This window comes from Lactuca virosa, chromosome 8 (genome assembly GCF_052849685.1).
Source record: "Lactuca virosa cultivar CGN04683 chromosome 8, Lactuca_virosa_CGN04683_v6, whole genome shotgun sequence".
Lineage (NCBI taxonomy): Eukaryota > Viridiplantae > Streptophyta > Magnoliopsida > Asterales > Asteraceae > Lactuca > Lactuca virosa.
This window is the reverse complement of record NC_136433.1, coordinates 97,584,820-97,600,552: the sequence shown is the minus strand read 5'-3', so window position 1 is coordinate 97,600,552 and position 15,733 is coordinate 97,584,820. Positions and strand designations below refer to the sequence as shown.

General features: G+C 39.9%; 1 long non-coding RNA gene across 2 annotated transcripts; it reads left to right on the top strand.

Annotated features, from left to right (window-relative positions):
* The first annotated feature begins 739 nt into the window (after positions 1–739).
* LOC145133130 (uncharacterized) lies at positions 740–3,843 on the top strand. 2 transcript variants are annotated; one of them, XR_013718421.1, is made up of 3 exons: positions 740–1,406; positions 2,374–2,431; positions 3,681–3,843. It is a non-coding gene; the product is annotated as an uncharacterized LOC145133130 (long non-coding RNA). The 2 variants fall into 2 exon arrangements; XR_013718422.1 differs by having other exon boundaries at positions 740–1,445.
* Positions 3,844–15,733: the final 11,890 nt, after the last annotated feature.

Here is a 15,733-nt window from a genome sequence, read left to right as displayed (position 1 = left end):
TCAGAAGTTGAGTAGCGAGTTGGGAGTTAAGTGCAATGCATTCGACAATGATCCAGTGTGGGCAGTCTGTCAGGGAGCTAGACCATCTCGAGACTTCAGATTTCGGATTAAGTAAATGTGATCATATTGCAAGGTATTTTTTTATTTTCAGGTCTTGGAACCCTGTGAGGGTTGGTTACTGTTGCCTTGGAAAGGCTAGGGTCAAGCTCGGGATTGTAGTGCAAGTTGTTTGGCGTGTAAGGAATGAGAAGAAACGATTTCGAGGACGAAATCAAATTTAAGTGGGGGAGATTTATAACATCCCATTTAAAATAGAATAATTAAATAATAAATCGGAACCCCGAGAAGTAATTTTTATTATTATTTTATATTAATATTGTCCAAAATTAAATAATAATTAGTGGGGTGTTGATTTCGGGGTGCCAAATGATATACTTTTGATTTCCGAGGGTTAAAGAGTAATATCGGACTTATTCTGAGAAGGATTCTTGAAGCCAGGGTAGAAATGGTAATTTATGGATCTTAATTGAGAATAGTTGGTAGAGGAGGGGTTGTTTTGGAATTGTTGGACTTATATTGAAAAGAATTATGGGGTAAAGGGTTTAAAGGGTAAATTAAGGATCGAAATTGAGAGAATAGAGAGAAGGGGGGACAAGAAGCGTTATTATGGAAATAAGTTCTAAGGAAGTCGGGTATATAAACCCGCTACCCTCTCAAACCCTAACCCTAGGATGTTGCAGCCGTCACCCGCACCTCCTTCCTTCATTCTCCAGCCGCCACTCCTAACTTCCGGTCGCCACCACCGTTGCTAACGCCCCAAACCTTCGAACCCAACCACCGTGCCTCCTCCGGCTGCCCGGGAGATCCATTGACGATCAAAGTCGGAGCAAGGAACGAAAACATGAGGGCTGTGGAATCTCTTCAGTCGCCGCCCAACCAAGATCATTCGCCGCTGCCGCCGTTTGCTCGTGAGAGCTCTTCCAGCCGTTGCTGCGCTACCGACGACAAAACCGCTGCGCCGCAGCCGTCAAAGACCTGGACGTTGTCGTCCGTCGTCACCTCTTGTACCACCAACGAAGGAGGCTGTCATCGCTTTTTCCCTCCGACTATCATGAGCCACCGCGAGGGTGGCTGTGTTTGGATGATGTTTCGCGTCGTGCGTAGCCGATAAATACCACCGCTCCGGGCGACTGCCTCGTTCCGTGTTCTCCGGTTACCGCCTGCCACATGCCACCGAGAGATGATGGATGTGTTCGTGGCTTGCAAGGAGATACAGCTGTTGTTGTGGTTTCTGTCGGAAGGGGGGTCACGAAAAACCACCATGGCAGTCGGCCATGGTGGTTGTTGCTGTCAATACCGCCGTTAGCCGCCATCTCACGCCATCTACCACCGCCGGCCACCACCAGGTGGCTGTGTGTGTGTGTGTGTGTTTAGCTTAGCTTGGTGTATGTTTATTTTTGGATTTTGCGTTGTAAACTGCAATTAGAAATTGAATAGTGAAAAGAAACCCTAACCACCACCGTGAGGTGGTGGCTGCCGCCACCGGCCGCTGTGTTGGGTGGCGGTATGCCTTGTCTGGTTTATGACTCGTTTGGATGTTTGGACAAGGGACTACTAAACCCTAATGGGCCAAAAGAAACCCTAGTAGGCCCAAAGAGACCCCAATGGACCTAATAAAACCCTAATGGGCTCAATAAGGCCAAAAGTGGCCTAGAAGCTCAACCAATTGACTAATCGGCTAGTATTGGGTAGGAAACCCTAATTAGGGTTTGGAAAACCCTAAGGGCATAAAACCCTAATTGTGGGAATCGTTTGGGACACACACGAGAAGTTAATTATTAAACCTAAAATAATAATTAATAATCATTGGCAAACTAACTTAAGGCAATAATGGACTTAATGGATTAAGTCCTGAATGGATTAAGTCCTTAAGGGGTTAAGTAAGAAACACTTAACTCTAATCATCATTTCATGTGAAAGCCCTAATCTCACTCGGGCCTTGAATTGGGCTTTCCTTTTGGGCTTTGGCGATTGGACTATTGATGGGTCATCCAAGAACAAGTTAATGGGCAAAAGTAATTAGATGGGCTTTAGGATAAGGCCCATGTGAGGACTTGGGCCCAATTTGGAAAATTGGGCCATAGATGGGCCATAATTGGGCCTTTATGATTATGTGATAATGGGCCATGGGAATTGGATTTGAATAATCGGATGGGCCTTAAGGAAAGACCATGTAGAGGTCTGGGCCCAATTTGGAAAATTGGGCCATATGTTGGGCTTTGGCCCATTATTTGAATTTTGGGCTTTTATAGTGTGAGTTGGACCTTGGGCTTGGAACCCAATTATTAATTGGGTATTGTTTGATGTTGACAGTTCGGGAATTTGTCAACCAGCAGCTGGAGTTGTATCTGCGGGACTTCAGCAGTGCCAGGTGAGTTATCCTCACTATACTCAAGGGTCTAAGGCACCAAGGCCGACCCTTTGAATTGTTATTGGTTATGTTATGCTAGTTTGATATGTTAGATCGGTATCCTAGAGGGTAGGATGATAATATGTGATGTGGTATGACCTGTTAGTTCGGTATCCTAGATGTAGGATAATATTATGTGGTATGTGGTATGGTCCGTTAGACCAGTTATTGTCTATAGACTGTTATGTGATTATCTATTATATGTGCACATGTTTGTTTGGCGGTTGAGGCTTATCTGCTTTGTGCGAAAGCCAATAGACCTGGGCATTCCAACCTGTCGGTTGTGGGCCGTGAGTATTCCATCCCGAGGATGATTGGACTCATAGTATGTGGGCATTCCAACATGTTGGTTGTGGGCCGTGAGTATTCCATCCCGAGGATGATTGGACTCATAGTATGTGGGCATTCCAACCTGTTGGTTGTGGGCCTGGGGTATTCCATCCCGAGGATGATTGGACCCATAGTATGTCCAGGGCCGACCTTAAGGGTGTGCAAAGCGTGCATCCGCACAGGGCCCCGAGAAAAATAGGGTCTGATTCAACCAAATTAAATATATTTTATATCTAAATATATATTGTTTTATACAAATTAATCGTGTTATTTATGTAGTTCATATGGCTTAAACGGTTGCCTAGGCGCGTTTGTTTTTGTATATGATCAGGGTTCGAGTCTTCTTCTCTTCCGTTTAAAAGTTTAGCTTATTGCTTTTTAGAAGTTACAGTTTTGACCCCACTAACTTTAGATGTTAGTTTTTCTTAGTGTCCTGGTTTTCAAAAGGTATATGCATAACCCCTCAATTTTATAATTTTGCATTTGGCCCTTTTTAATTAATTTGTTTTATTTTTTTAATTTTTTTTATGACAATTCACGAGACTATAAAACTATTTTACATTGCTTATATATATATATATATATATATATATATATATATATATATATATATATATATATATATATATATATATATATATATATATATATATATATAGGGGCCCATTTTTATTTTTCGTACTGGCCTTAAAAATCAACGGACCGGCCTTGAGTATGTCGGCATTCCAATCAGATGGTTGAGGGCCTGGGGTATTCCAACCCGATGGTTGACTGGACCCATAGTATGTTGTTTATGATTATGTGTGTATTGTTGTGGGTATGGGTATTTTAGGGGAACTCACTAAGTTTTCGAGCTTACAGTTTCAGTTTATTGTTTCAGGTGCATCAGGGGATCGTGGCAAGGCAAAGGCGTGATCGTACAACTCCTCACTTTTTATGACTTTGTTTTTGGGATACTCTGATATGATACATCCTTTAAACAAGTTTTGTAATGGTTAATGGATCTGAAATGTTTTTAAAAGTTTAAATTTGGCATGATTTTATGGGTGTTACATTTAATCCTTTCATTTTCATAATAAGTTGCATGGAGTGTTTTAGTTTAGCAATATCACCATATTTTAGTAGATCTATGGAAATCTATGAAGTTCCAACACATAAACACAACATATAACATGAAAGAACACACATAATCATGCTTAAACACATAGATATACACAAAGCAACTTGTATCCTCCCCCAAAACATAGTAAAAACCGAAAATAGGGGGTATGAACTCACTTTGGGGTTGATGGATCGATTTTGGAAGAGGATTGGAGGAGTTTTCGGTATTGATGCTTCCTTGAGATGAGATCTTCGAATTCTAGGAGATTTTAGGAGCATGAATCACGATTTGGAATGTTAATGAGTGAAAGATTTGTCATATGATGAAGTTAAACACTAGAATAGAAACTATCTTACCAAAATGATGAACCTTGATGATGTATTCTTGAGTACACACACACACAAGCATACACGGAATTTTTGGAAGAATGGATGGATTTTGCTTGGAGTTCTTGGAGGAATGTAGTGACTTAGTAGTGAAAAATAAAGGTGGTGGTGGGATGCACCTTGGCCGAGATTAAGAAGAAGAGAGATAGAGGTTTAGTTAGGTTAATACATGGATGGTTAAACATAGATGTATGGGAGATATTAATGAGGTGTCATCCTCAAATTATCCCCATAATATCCCTTTTTTTATACAATATATATATATATATATATATATATATATATATATATATATATATATAGACACATAACCGAGAATGAGAGGAAGGAAAAAGGAAAAGAAAAGAAATGTTTGGGCTAGTTTTGGTTATACTCGAAATTATAAGGCCCAATATGGAAGTCTTCAGCCCATTGGGCCCTCTTATGATTTCACGGCCCAAAAGGGGTAAATACAATGGGTTTTCGGCCCAATGAAATTCAAGAAGACATTTATGGCCCATTAAGGCCCATGTAGGCAAAGTGAGACATTTTAGGCCCATTAAGGCCCACAAAAGTCTTATGGCCCCAAAATAATTCAATCGAGAGTTTATTGGCCCATTAGGCCCAACAAATGATTCCTGGCCCAATAAATGTTTTGAACCGGGAAGTTAGGGTTACAAACCCAAAGTCGAGTGAATGTAGTATATTGAGTTAGGTTTAGGGCTTCATGAGTGAGTTTTAATTTGAATAGTTGTTTTTGAATGAGTAATATGTATATCATCAAACTTTGAATTACAAGATACATTGAGAGTTGCTCATCCATGGATAGAATTTCCTAGACAGAAATGCTAGTTGTGACTTCATCCCCCGTTAGAGGGAATTTCGTCCCGAAATTCTTTTGAAAGATATACTTAGGAACTAGAGAAAAGGTGAGGGTCCTTTTGCTTCATTTGGTCTTCGCGTTCTCATGTGAATTCTGGTCCACGCTTAGCGTTCCATCGAACCTTCACAATCGGAATGCGACTTTGTCTTGTACACTTCACTTCTCTGTCCATTATCTCAACCGGCTCTTCGACGAATAGGATATTCTCGTTTACCTCGATCTCATCCAGGGGAACAATGAGGGTTTAATCTGATAATCACCTTTTCAGATTCGACACGTGGAACACGGGATGTACGTTGTTGAGCTCTGTAGGTAGCTGCAACATATAAGCCACCAGACCAACCCTGACAAGAATCTCGAATGGCCTGATGTATTGCGAATTTAGTTTTCCCCGCTTCCCAAAACGGATCATCCCCTTCCAGGGAGAGACCTTCAACAGCACCCGATCGCCGACTTGAAATTCCAGAGGCTTTCGTCGTTTATCAACATAACTCTTTTGTCGGTATCGGGATGCTTGGAGTCGTGCCTTGATTTGAATTATGTTCTCCGTCGTTTCCCGAATGATCTCAGGTCTTGTAAGAGTGTTATTTGGTGTTTGTCCCCTTGCTAACTGGGTGTCTCCCACCTCAGCCTAGCAAAGAGGCGATCTGCATTTGTGACCATACAAGGCCTCAAAAGGAGCAACCTTAATGCTCGTGTGATAGCTGTTATTATACGAGAACTCTATTAAGGGTAAGTGGGTATCCCATGCCCTGCCGAAATCAATCACACAGGCTCGGAGAATATCTTCAAGCGTTTGGATGGTTCGTTCGCTTTGGCCGTTGGTTTGAGCCTGTGTGATTGATTTCGGCAGGGCATGGGATACCCACTTACCTTCTGGAAAGCAGTTTTTGGAATATCCTCTTCCTGGACTCGGAGTTGATGATAACCGGATCTTAGATCTATTTTCGAGAAATAACTAGCTCCCTAAAGCTGGTCAAATCGATCATCAATCCGAGGGAGTGGATATCGATTTTTGATAGTGAGTTTGTTCAACTCTTGATAGTCGATGCGCATTCTGAAGCATCCGTCCTTCTTCTTGACAAACAAGACCGGAGCTCCCCAGGGTGAGAAGCTTGACCTGATGAACCCTTTGTTCAGAAGTTCACTTAATTGACTAGATAACTCCTGCATTTCGGCGGGAGCTAACATGTAGGGTGATTTTGCAATTGATGTGGCTCCCGGTATTCGGTCGATTTGGAACTCAACCTGTCTTTCTGGGGGTATTCCCGGAAGGTCTTCAGGAAACACATCCGGAAAGTCACATGCCACTGGAATGTCTTTGATATTTATTTCCTCCTTTGCCTTATCTACAACGTGAGCGAGGAAGGCATAATTTTTCTTGTGCAGGCATTTTTGTGCCTTAATACACGATATAAGACGAAGATTGGGGCCAAGTTTATCACCGTAGATTATTAGGGTTTCGTGGTTGGGGAGGTGAAAGCGAATGACCTTCTCGTGGCACATACTATCGGCATGGCGGGAGCTTAACCAATCCATGCCGATTATAACATCAAAACTCCTAATATTAACTGGCATCAAATTTATTTGAAATGAGTGGTTGTTTAATGTTAATGTGCATCCTACGTAAACGTCTTTGGTTGTTTCGGTTTTCCCATTAGCCATCTCCACCGTGAAGGCTTCGCTTAGCTTCTGAGGTTGTTGGTTTAGTAATTGTTTGAATTTATTACTCACAAAATTCCGCTCAGCTCCATTGTCAAATAGAATGCATGCGTAAGTGTTGTTGAGGAGAAACATACCAGTGACTACCGTTGGGTCTTAAATTGCCTCTCCTTGGCCCAAGGTCAGGACTCTGGCCGATCCTCCTGCCCCTTGGTTGTTGGCTTTGGGGCAATTGCGTCTGAAATGGCCAGTTCCTCCACATCCATAACAAGTATGGCCGGCCCCGACGTTGTTGTTGTTGTTGTTGTTGTTGTTTTCGTTTGGTTGTTGGTTCTATTGGGGTTGAGATCTGCAGTACCGGGCGGTGTGCCCCTTGCGGTTGTAGTTGGTACACTGCATTTCTCTGCACTCTCCATGGTGGTGAAAGCTGCATTTGTTACATTTTGGTAGAGTTCCTGTGTATTACCTGGTAGTGGTTTGCGTAGTTGAGGCTGGAGCAGTTAGTGCTGGCCCAACTTGAGAAGTAGCAGCGTGGACTGCTACAATTTGCTGTTTTTTGGAGTTTCCCTAGTTCTGTTGCCCCTTTCGTTTGTTGTCCTTGTTTTTCTTGTTATCCCCTTCCTTCTTGGTCTCAGATTCAGCGGTTTTGGCTCCTTTCTTGTTGCCATGGTCGTAGAGATTTTGGGCTAGCCTCTTTGCACTGTCAAAAGTTCCCGGATTCGCCACAATCACATTTCCTTGAATTGGAGAAGTTAATCCCCAAATGAACCGCTTGATCTTCTTCCCTTCAGATGTGATCATCCCCGGGCACAGAAGGGCTAGTTCACTGAACCTTGAGATGTAAGCCTCGATCACTGAGTTTTGTACGGTGAGGTTCCATAACTCTTGCTCCAATTTCTGTATCTCCCCACGGGGACAGTACTCTGCCATCAATTATTTCCTTGAGCTCCTCCCATGGCATGGCATTCACCACGGGGAGTTTCATAGCTTCCACATGACCATTCCACCACGAAAGTGCTTGGTCGACAAACGTGCAAACTGCAAATTTCACCTTGCATTCCTCAGGGCATTCGCAGATCTCAAAGATTGACTCGATCTTTTCCATCCATCGCTTTAAAGTTATCATGCCTCCCGTTCCATTGAATGTTCGTGGTTTGGCATTTGAAAAGTCTTTGTAGGTACAGACCTTGGTAGGACCTCGGTTCATTCCTTGATTCGATCTTCCAGTTCCTTGTCCGTTACCGCCACCATTGTTCCCAGTTTGAATGTGCGCCAAGGCTGCTGTAACTGCAGCCGAGACTGCTGCTTGGAAAGCAGCAGAGTTCACTTCTGGCGGAGGTGGTGGTCGTGTTGTTGTTTCTGTGATTCGATATTTGAGGCATCTTTTGTCATCAAACAGAAAGATGATGAGCACATAGTAGTTTGTGGTTTCGAATTTCTTTGGCATATAGCGGTTTCAGTGGTTCGGTTGTGCATATAAGTGAATTCATACATTATTATGAAGTAGGGAGAATAGAACACATAACAGATAACAACATCACCAATAAAACATAACTGCTTCATTAATAATATAATATTCGTAGTACAGAGCATGAAAATTTTCCTTTTAAAAAAGCATGTACATAGAGAAAATCTATAATCCGTCAGCATAACGGCTTTATGAGTAGTGTAGTCTCTTAATCATAAAGTCGATAGTACATATAATAGTACATAAAAGAGAAACATAACAGTAGTGATGAGAGGTGGAGTGGGTCCTAATCGCGACGGGAGGTGTCAGATGCCGAAATAGCGCACCAAACGGTCAGCTAACTCACTTATCTCCCGAGTGATTTCGTCTCTCTCTCTCTCTCTCTCTCTCTCTCTCTCTCGCTCGTTCCCCCTGAACTGTTCTTGCTTTTGCTGCAAAAAGTTGTTGCCTGAGAACAGCAACTTCCTCCTCCAAGGAGCGCGTCCGATCTATGGGGTCCTATGGTGCTGTGTGTGGATCTGATATCATTCCTAACGGGTGGGATTCAATAAAGACTTTCTCAACGCCCTCTACTTCTTCAGCCTCCTCATCGGATCCCTCGTCCCTGTAGTCCGTCTCTAGGTACTCAGGTTCTATCCCTAGACCTGCCTCTTGAACCATTTCAGGTTCCTCCTCGATCCAACCATGGGCCACTAGGGCCTGATAATAGAGGTCACCTTGCTGGTGCTCGGCCATGATGTCTGTGCGAGAAATGGAGGTGTGAGAAACGTGTAGGGGTGTATATAGATAGCATTCTAAAATACTCCTATCTCATTTTAATTGTTTTATTTTGATTCCTTAAAACTTTTGGATAATTAGATGGTAAGTTTCTAGATTTATTGCCCACCATGATCACTCCCAAACACATGTTGGTCGTATTTTGAATAAATATAGTTGATCAGACTCTATTTATCCCCAATATGACTACATAACTGTCTGGTTTAACCATGATGTTCAATTCCTCCAGATATTCTTATTGTTATTGTAATGATGCACACATAGGTATGTATTTTAATTATTTTGTTCAGAGTAGTTTAGTCCCATTGTATTTATAGTTGCATATCTTGTATGATTAGATATGCCAGTTCACTATAAACAATGCTCTGATACCAATCTGTCACACCCCCGAACCAGACGACAGAAACGTCCGGGGGTTGGGTGACTTCATCTTGTAATATCATCACAATGAATATAATAGAAACAAGGCAAGCATCATCATCACACGTACAATATTACAACAATACTTAGTTTACATCATTGTAATTGTTTACAAAAGCTACATCCCAAAAATATGAGGTTTTAAAATAGAAACATAATGCAACAAATTCCACATTTGCTCGATGTCCACCTACTTAACGATTTCCTGAGAATACAAGTTATTTTGAAAACGTCAACATATATAATGTTGGTGAGTTCATAAGCATGTTTGAATGAAAAGTTTTGTATCATTTAGTAACACCAGAAAAACCGATATTTTCTATAAAATGGTTTGAAGGTTTTGTATCAAATCTTGCATAAAGCATGTGTATTTCTGTTTTGAACATGTATAAAAAGAGTATTCCAGAAATTTCCTATATTTTCTGTTGTAAGTAGAAGGTACTGTATAATTGTATGCTTTCCCAGAAAATCTGATATTTTCTGTTTATAAAAGTATTGTGGTCTCAAAAAACCTAAGACCGGGTACCAGTGTATGTATGTATGTTTTTGTATCATCAAATTAGTATATGTATTCCGTAAATTTATAATGGAGTTATTCTCTATATGAGTCGTTATAACCATACTTAATAATGACTGATCCGCCTGTCATGACGTTTTTCAGACGTCGACTTGTTTAAGGTAAGGTTTGTCACCCTAGACTGGCCTAGTCTAGCTGTAGCGATCAGCTCATGTATGGGGTGTCACCCCCGTATAGATCTATACACAAACTCTCGATCTCCCTCCAGGAGACTCGGGTTATAACTACAGGCTTAAGGTTGTACACTAGATAGGTACGAACGAATGAAATGTCTCACAAGAGCCTTAACTGTATTTACGCGAATATTGTATTACACTATGTAACGCAGTGAATAACGGTCCGTGTATGTTTTACGTGTACTGGGCCCATCAAGCATGTAAATGGGCCCCAAAGGCCCAAATAACATGTAATGTATATTCCAAGCCCAATAAGCATGTAGTTGGACGACAAAGGCCCAATAGACATGTAGGGTGTATTCCAGGCCCACTTAAACGTGCAAATGGGCCACTAAGGCCCAATAAGCATGTAAGGTATATTCCGGCCCAATTAGAAGATGTAAATGACGTATTTAGTCCGTTTGTTGTTACGTTGGTTATTTATACTCAATTGTTTACCAAAATGACTTAAAAGGACCACTTTTTGTAATAATGTTGTTTTTGGTCCATAAGACCGAAAATTTACAATTAAGGCACTTTTTTTGGTAAAAATGACACTTTAAGTCCCTTAAGACCAAAAGTTTACATTTAGGGCTTGTTTCAAAATAAGACGACATTTTTAGCCCACATTTATTAGAAATAACATTTTCGCACCAATTTTATGCACAAATGTGTATAAATTACCTTTTCGGCCCACGTTTATTAAAATTGGCATTTCCATCCCTTTTAACCGAAAATTAACATTTTTGGCTCAAATTTGTTTAAAATGACAATTAAATCCACAAAAGTAAAAAATTTACAAATTTAGCCCATGAAACCGTGAAGGCCCAATTTGAGGCTCATTTTGTAAAAACTTACACTTTTGGCCCTTTTAAAACCATGAATATCATAAAGACCCATTTTTATTTAAAAATGAGTCTTCTAGTCCTCTTAAAACCATGAGTTGACAAAAAGATCCTCACTTTTGTTTTTCTTTGTCAATTTTTGGCCCTTTACACGATTTTACTTAGTTTCAAACATCCTTAACATGTTTTAATCCTTTCATTTTCATAATAAGTTACATGTAGTGTTTTAGTTTACTAATATCACCATGTTTTAGTAGATCTATCGAAATCTATGAAGGTCCAACACAAAAACACAACATATAACATGAAAGAACACACATAATTATGCTTAAACACATAGATCTACACAAAGCAACTTGTATCCTCCCCTAAAACATATTAAAAACTGAAAATAGGGGGTATGAACTCACTTTGGGGTTGATGGATTGGTATTGGAAGAGGATTGGAGGAGTTTTCGGTCTTGATGCTTCCTTGAGATGAGATCTTCGAATTCTAGGAGATTTTAGGAGCATGAATCATGATTTGGAATGTTAATGAGTGAAAGATTTGTCATCTGATGAAGTTAAACACTAGAATAGAAACTATCTTACCAAAATGATGAACCTTGATGATGTATTCTTGAGTACACACACACACAAGCATACACGGAATTTTTGGAAGAATGGATGGATTTTGCTTGGAGTTCTTGGAGGAATGTAGTGACTTAGTAGTGGAAAATGAAGGTGGTGGTGGGATGCACCTTGGCCGAGATTAAGAAGAAGAGAGATAGAGGTTTAGTTAGGTTAATACATGGAGGGTTAAACATAGATGTATGGGAGATATTAATGAGGTGTCATCCTCAAATTATCCCCATAATATCCCTTTTTTTTATACAATGTGTATATATATATATATATATATATACACACACATACACACACATAACCGAGAATGAGAGGAAGGAAAAAGGAAAAGAAAAGAAATGTTTGGGCTAGTTTTGGTTATACTCGAAATTATAAGGCCCAATATGGAAGTCTTCAGCCCATTGGGCCCTCTTATGAAGTCACAGCCCAAAAGGGGTAAATACAATTAGAGGTGGGCAAAAGAACCAGTCCAAACCGGTCCAAAAAAGATGCATATGGACTGAACCAGTCCTGAACTGGACACTCTTTTTAATAGTTCGGACCGCAGTCCTTAATCGGTCCTTAAAATTGATATACATGGCAGTCCAGACCAGTCCTAAGCCAGTCCACAATTGAACCGGTCCAAAATTAACCAGTCCATTTTTTGGACAGATGCCAATCCAAACCGGTCCAACCGGTCCAGAAAATGAAAAACCAAATATTCTTGGTAGCCCAATTAAATATCAGGCCTCCAAAGTTATGGTTTTGTTTCACTTTTTTCATGTGAATAGAGCTCCCTTACTTCCCTTTTTATATTGTTCCCACCTTACTTATCTTTTGTAACAGAAGCGTTGTGGGACAAAGTGACAAACACAAACTGCATTCGTCCATGACTCCATTCCTTTGTTTTTTTTCTTTTTTACTCTAATAACTAATAATATAATAACTAATTAATAAAATACTCAACGGCTACAAAGTATAAATGTCATTGCATACTTTTGGCTAATTTTCTTTTTCAAGAACTAATACATTACAGGTTTACAACGGTTAGAATTAAAGCCAACGACTATAAATATTTTTTACTCATTTTTTTTACACTATAAATACTTATTCATATCCAACTATTTTTCTCACTCAAATTCTATCCCTTACTCAAAATGTCTCTAAATTTACACTACAAAGCTTGAAGTTTCCACATCCGGATAATGTCGGGTGCCGAAGAAAGTAGTTCCCGTCCCGCTGGTCGCTCCGGTTTTGATCCGAACCAACCATTTGATGAAATTAGCAAAGAAAATCGTACCGCACCCATATGGAAACCGAGATTTTGGTAGATGAAATGGAAAAAAGAGGCGCGGAAGTGTCATCATACACTAACACCGATGTTGATGAAGATATTGTCGACACTCAAGAAGCACGAAATTCAAATTTTACAAGTACATCATCTAACATCACTCCCGGACAAGATTACTCCAACCCCGACCAAGAAGTTCTGTATTCCGACGACAACTACAACTTTTGGAATTTTCCTTCGGATATGACATTCTGATGATATATTTATGTTTTAGAAATTATCACTAATGTTATGAACTTATTTATATTTACTAAGTCTTTTATGGAATGTTATGAACCCAATTTCTCTATGTTTTCTATGTAATATTATGAACTTAACTTTTAAGTTTATATGTTAATGATATGTCGAAGTTATGAAATCTTGGAATTATTACATATGTATTTGATGGATGATGATTTATAATGTTATGAAATGTATCATAAGATAATCGAAGCGAAATAAAAAACTAGAAAAACCGAAACCTGAAAAAATCCGAAACCGTACCCGAAAAAAAATCTGAAACCGAACCGAAAAAAAAAGATCGGTATTGGACTAGTTTATAGCAAAACCGATCCGAAAAAAGACCGATCCATAAAAAGACCGATCCAAAAAAGGACGGAACCGAAAAAGGACCGATCGGGACCGGTCTAAAAAAGACCGGTCCAAAAAAAGACCGATAAAAAAAAAAAAGGTTCGACGTAGGACCGATCCAGGACCGATTCAGGATCGATTTTTGTGCACCTCTAAATACAATGGGTTTTCGGCCAATGAAATTCAAGAAGACATTTATGGCCCATTAAGGCCCATGTAGACAAAGTGAGACATTTTGTAATGCCCGTGTTTCGGGGCTAAGCATTAGTGGATGATGTAATAGTATAGGTCAACCATTGTAACCCATTTTAAAGTAATAAAGATGAATTACTTGAATATTATGTGAATTATGTGCTTTTGTGTGATTATTACTTGTTTATAATAATATAATAAATAAAGGATAAAAATAAGCATCAAAAATAAAATGTTAGATAAACCCAATATCTATGAACAAAGTTGTAGTAGTCGTGAGAAGGATTCCGGAGATAAAAAGAACGCCGAAATCCGAGTTATAACGAAGAAGTTATGGCATGTCGAAGTTTTACGGCAAAACCGGACGACACCTGGAAATGTAAATAGTGAATTTACGATAGAAGACTTTTTAGCCTTATAAATCTAAACAAAAGTTGTAGTATACTTTAAACTGAGAGCGTGCATAAAAATAACGCCCAAATCTGACTTCGTATGAGGAAGTTATGATTTTTCTAAGATTCGGCATAGCAGTGCACGACCCGAAACTCGAATTTTTGTTCGAGCGGTTTTTGGCCTACGCGACCTAAATGAGAGTTGAAGATCACATTAATAGGAACTCAGAGGTAAAAAGACAGACGAAAACGGAGTTCGTATGAAGGAGTTACGAATTCTTCGCGGTCATTTAACAGTCTAATCTCCTCCTATTGTTAAATTTAAAATCGGTCAAGAATTAGCCGACAGAGTCAAAAGGAAAGTTTTAGATCTTGTCTTTACCGACACGTGGATATAAAGAACGTCAAAAACGAGCTCGTATGCGAAAGTTATGAATTTTTAAAGATTGGTTGTTTTACCTGCTGTGTTCGGCGCTACGTGTCAGCATCAGGCGAAACCTTGGAGTCTACGCAAGACCACGACGTGGAGAGAGGCACCACGAAGTGGAGTCGCTCTAGGACGCCTATAAATAGAGGTGCGGGGGCTGCCTCCAAAATCACACCTTCAACCTTCACTTTCTCTCTCTAACTCCCCAACCCCCCACCCAAAAGCCTAGGAAACTTCCCTAGCACTTGAAGAAAGCCTCGGAGAGCCCGGAGTCTCCGAGAAAAAGAGTTTTTTGGTTTGAAACTCTGCCCGCGTGGCGCCCGGTTTTCAAGCAAACTTCCCGGTTTCGTCAAAGAAGATTATTTTAAGAAGCGAAGTGTTGTCCGGATCACTCCGTATCAGGTGAGTGTATAGTCACTTTCATCTTACACATAGATATGAAGTATTTTATGTGCTATGTGTATAGGCATATGTTAGCTATTTACTTGAGATGTTGCTGAATGAAAGATCTATGCTTCTTTCTTTCAGATCTGAGACTTTTTCCTTTAGATCTACACTTTCTCATCTCAGATCTAAACTTTTTCTTCATATCTAAACTGTATACTTTGAGATCTATGTTGGATGAAAGATCTGAACTTCTTTCTTTCAGATCTGAAACCTTTTCATTCAGATTTACACTTTCTCATCTCAGATCTAAACTTTTTCTTCAGATCTAAACTGTATACTTTGAGATCTATGTTGGATGAAAGATCTGAACTTCTTTCCTTCAGATCTGAACTTTTTCTTCAGATCTAGACCGTATATGTATTTTATGCTTTGAAAGTTATGCTGGATGAAAGATGTAAACATTATTTTTTTCAGATCTGGACTGTATATGTATTTTATAACTACAAATATGTTGGGTAGAACAATGGGTAGATGAAATAGATGATGTGTGTTAAAATGATGAGAGGCCTCGATGTTTACGATGATTAAGATAATCCAGTCGTCTAGCGGAGTATAGATGATGACCACAGACTTTTCTAGCCAGTCCAGTGGAACGCTAGCAGGATCGCAACCTGTAGGTGTTTTTATGAAGATGTACTCCACCCCCCCATGGTTGCCTTACGGACACATATGGCTGAGGAATCTCCTTAGCAGTAGTG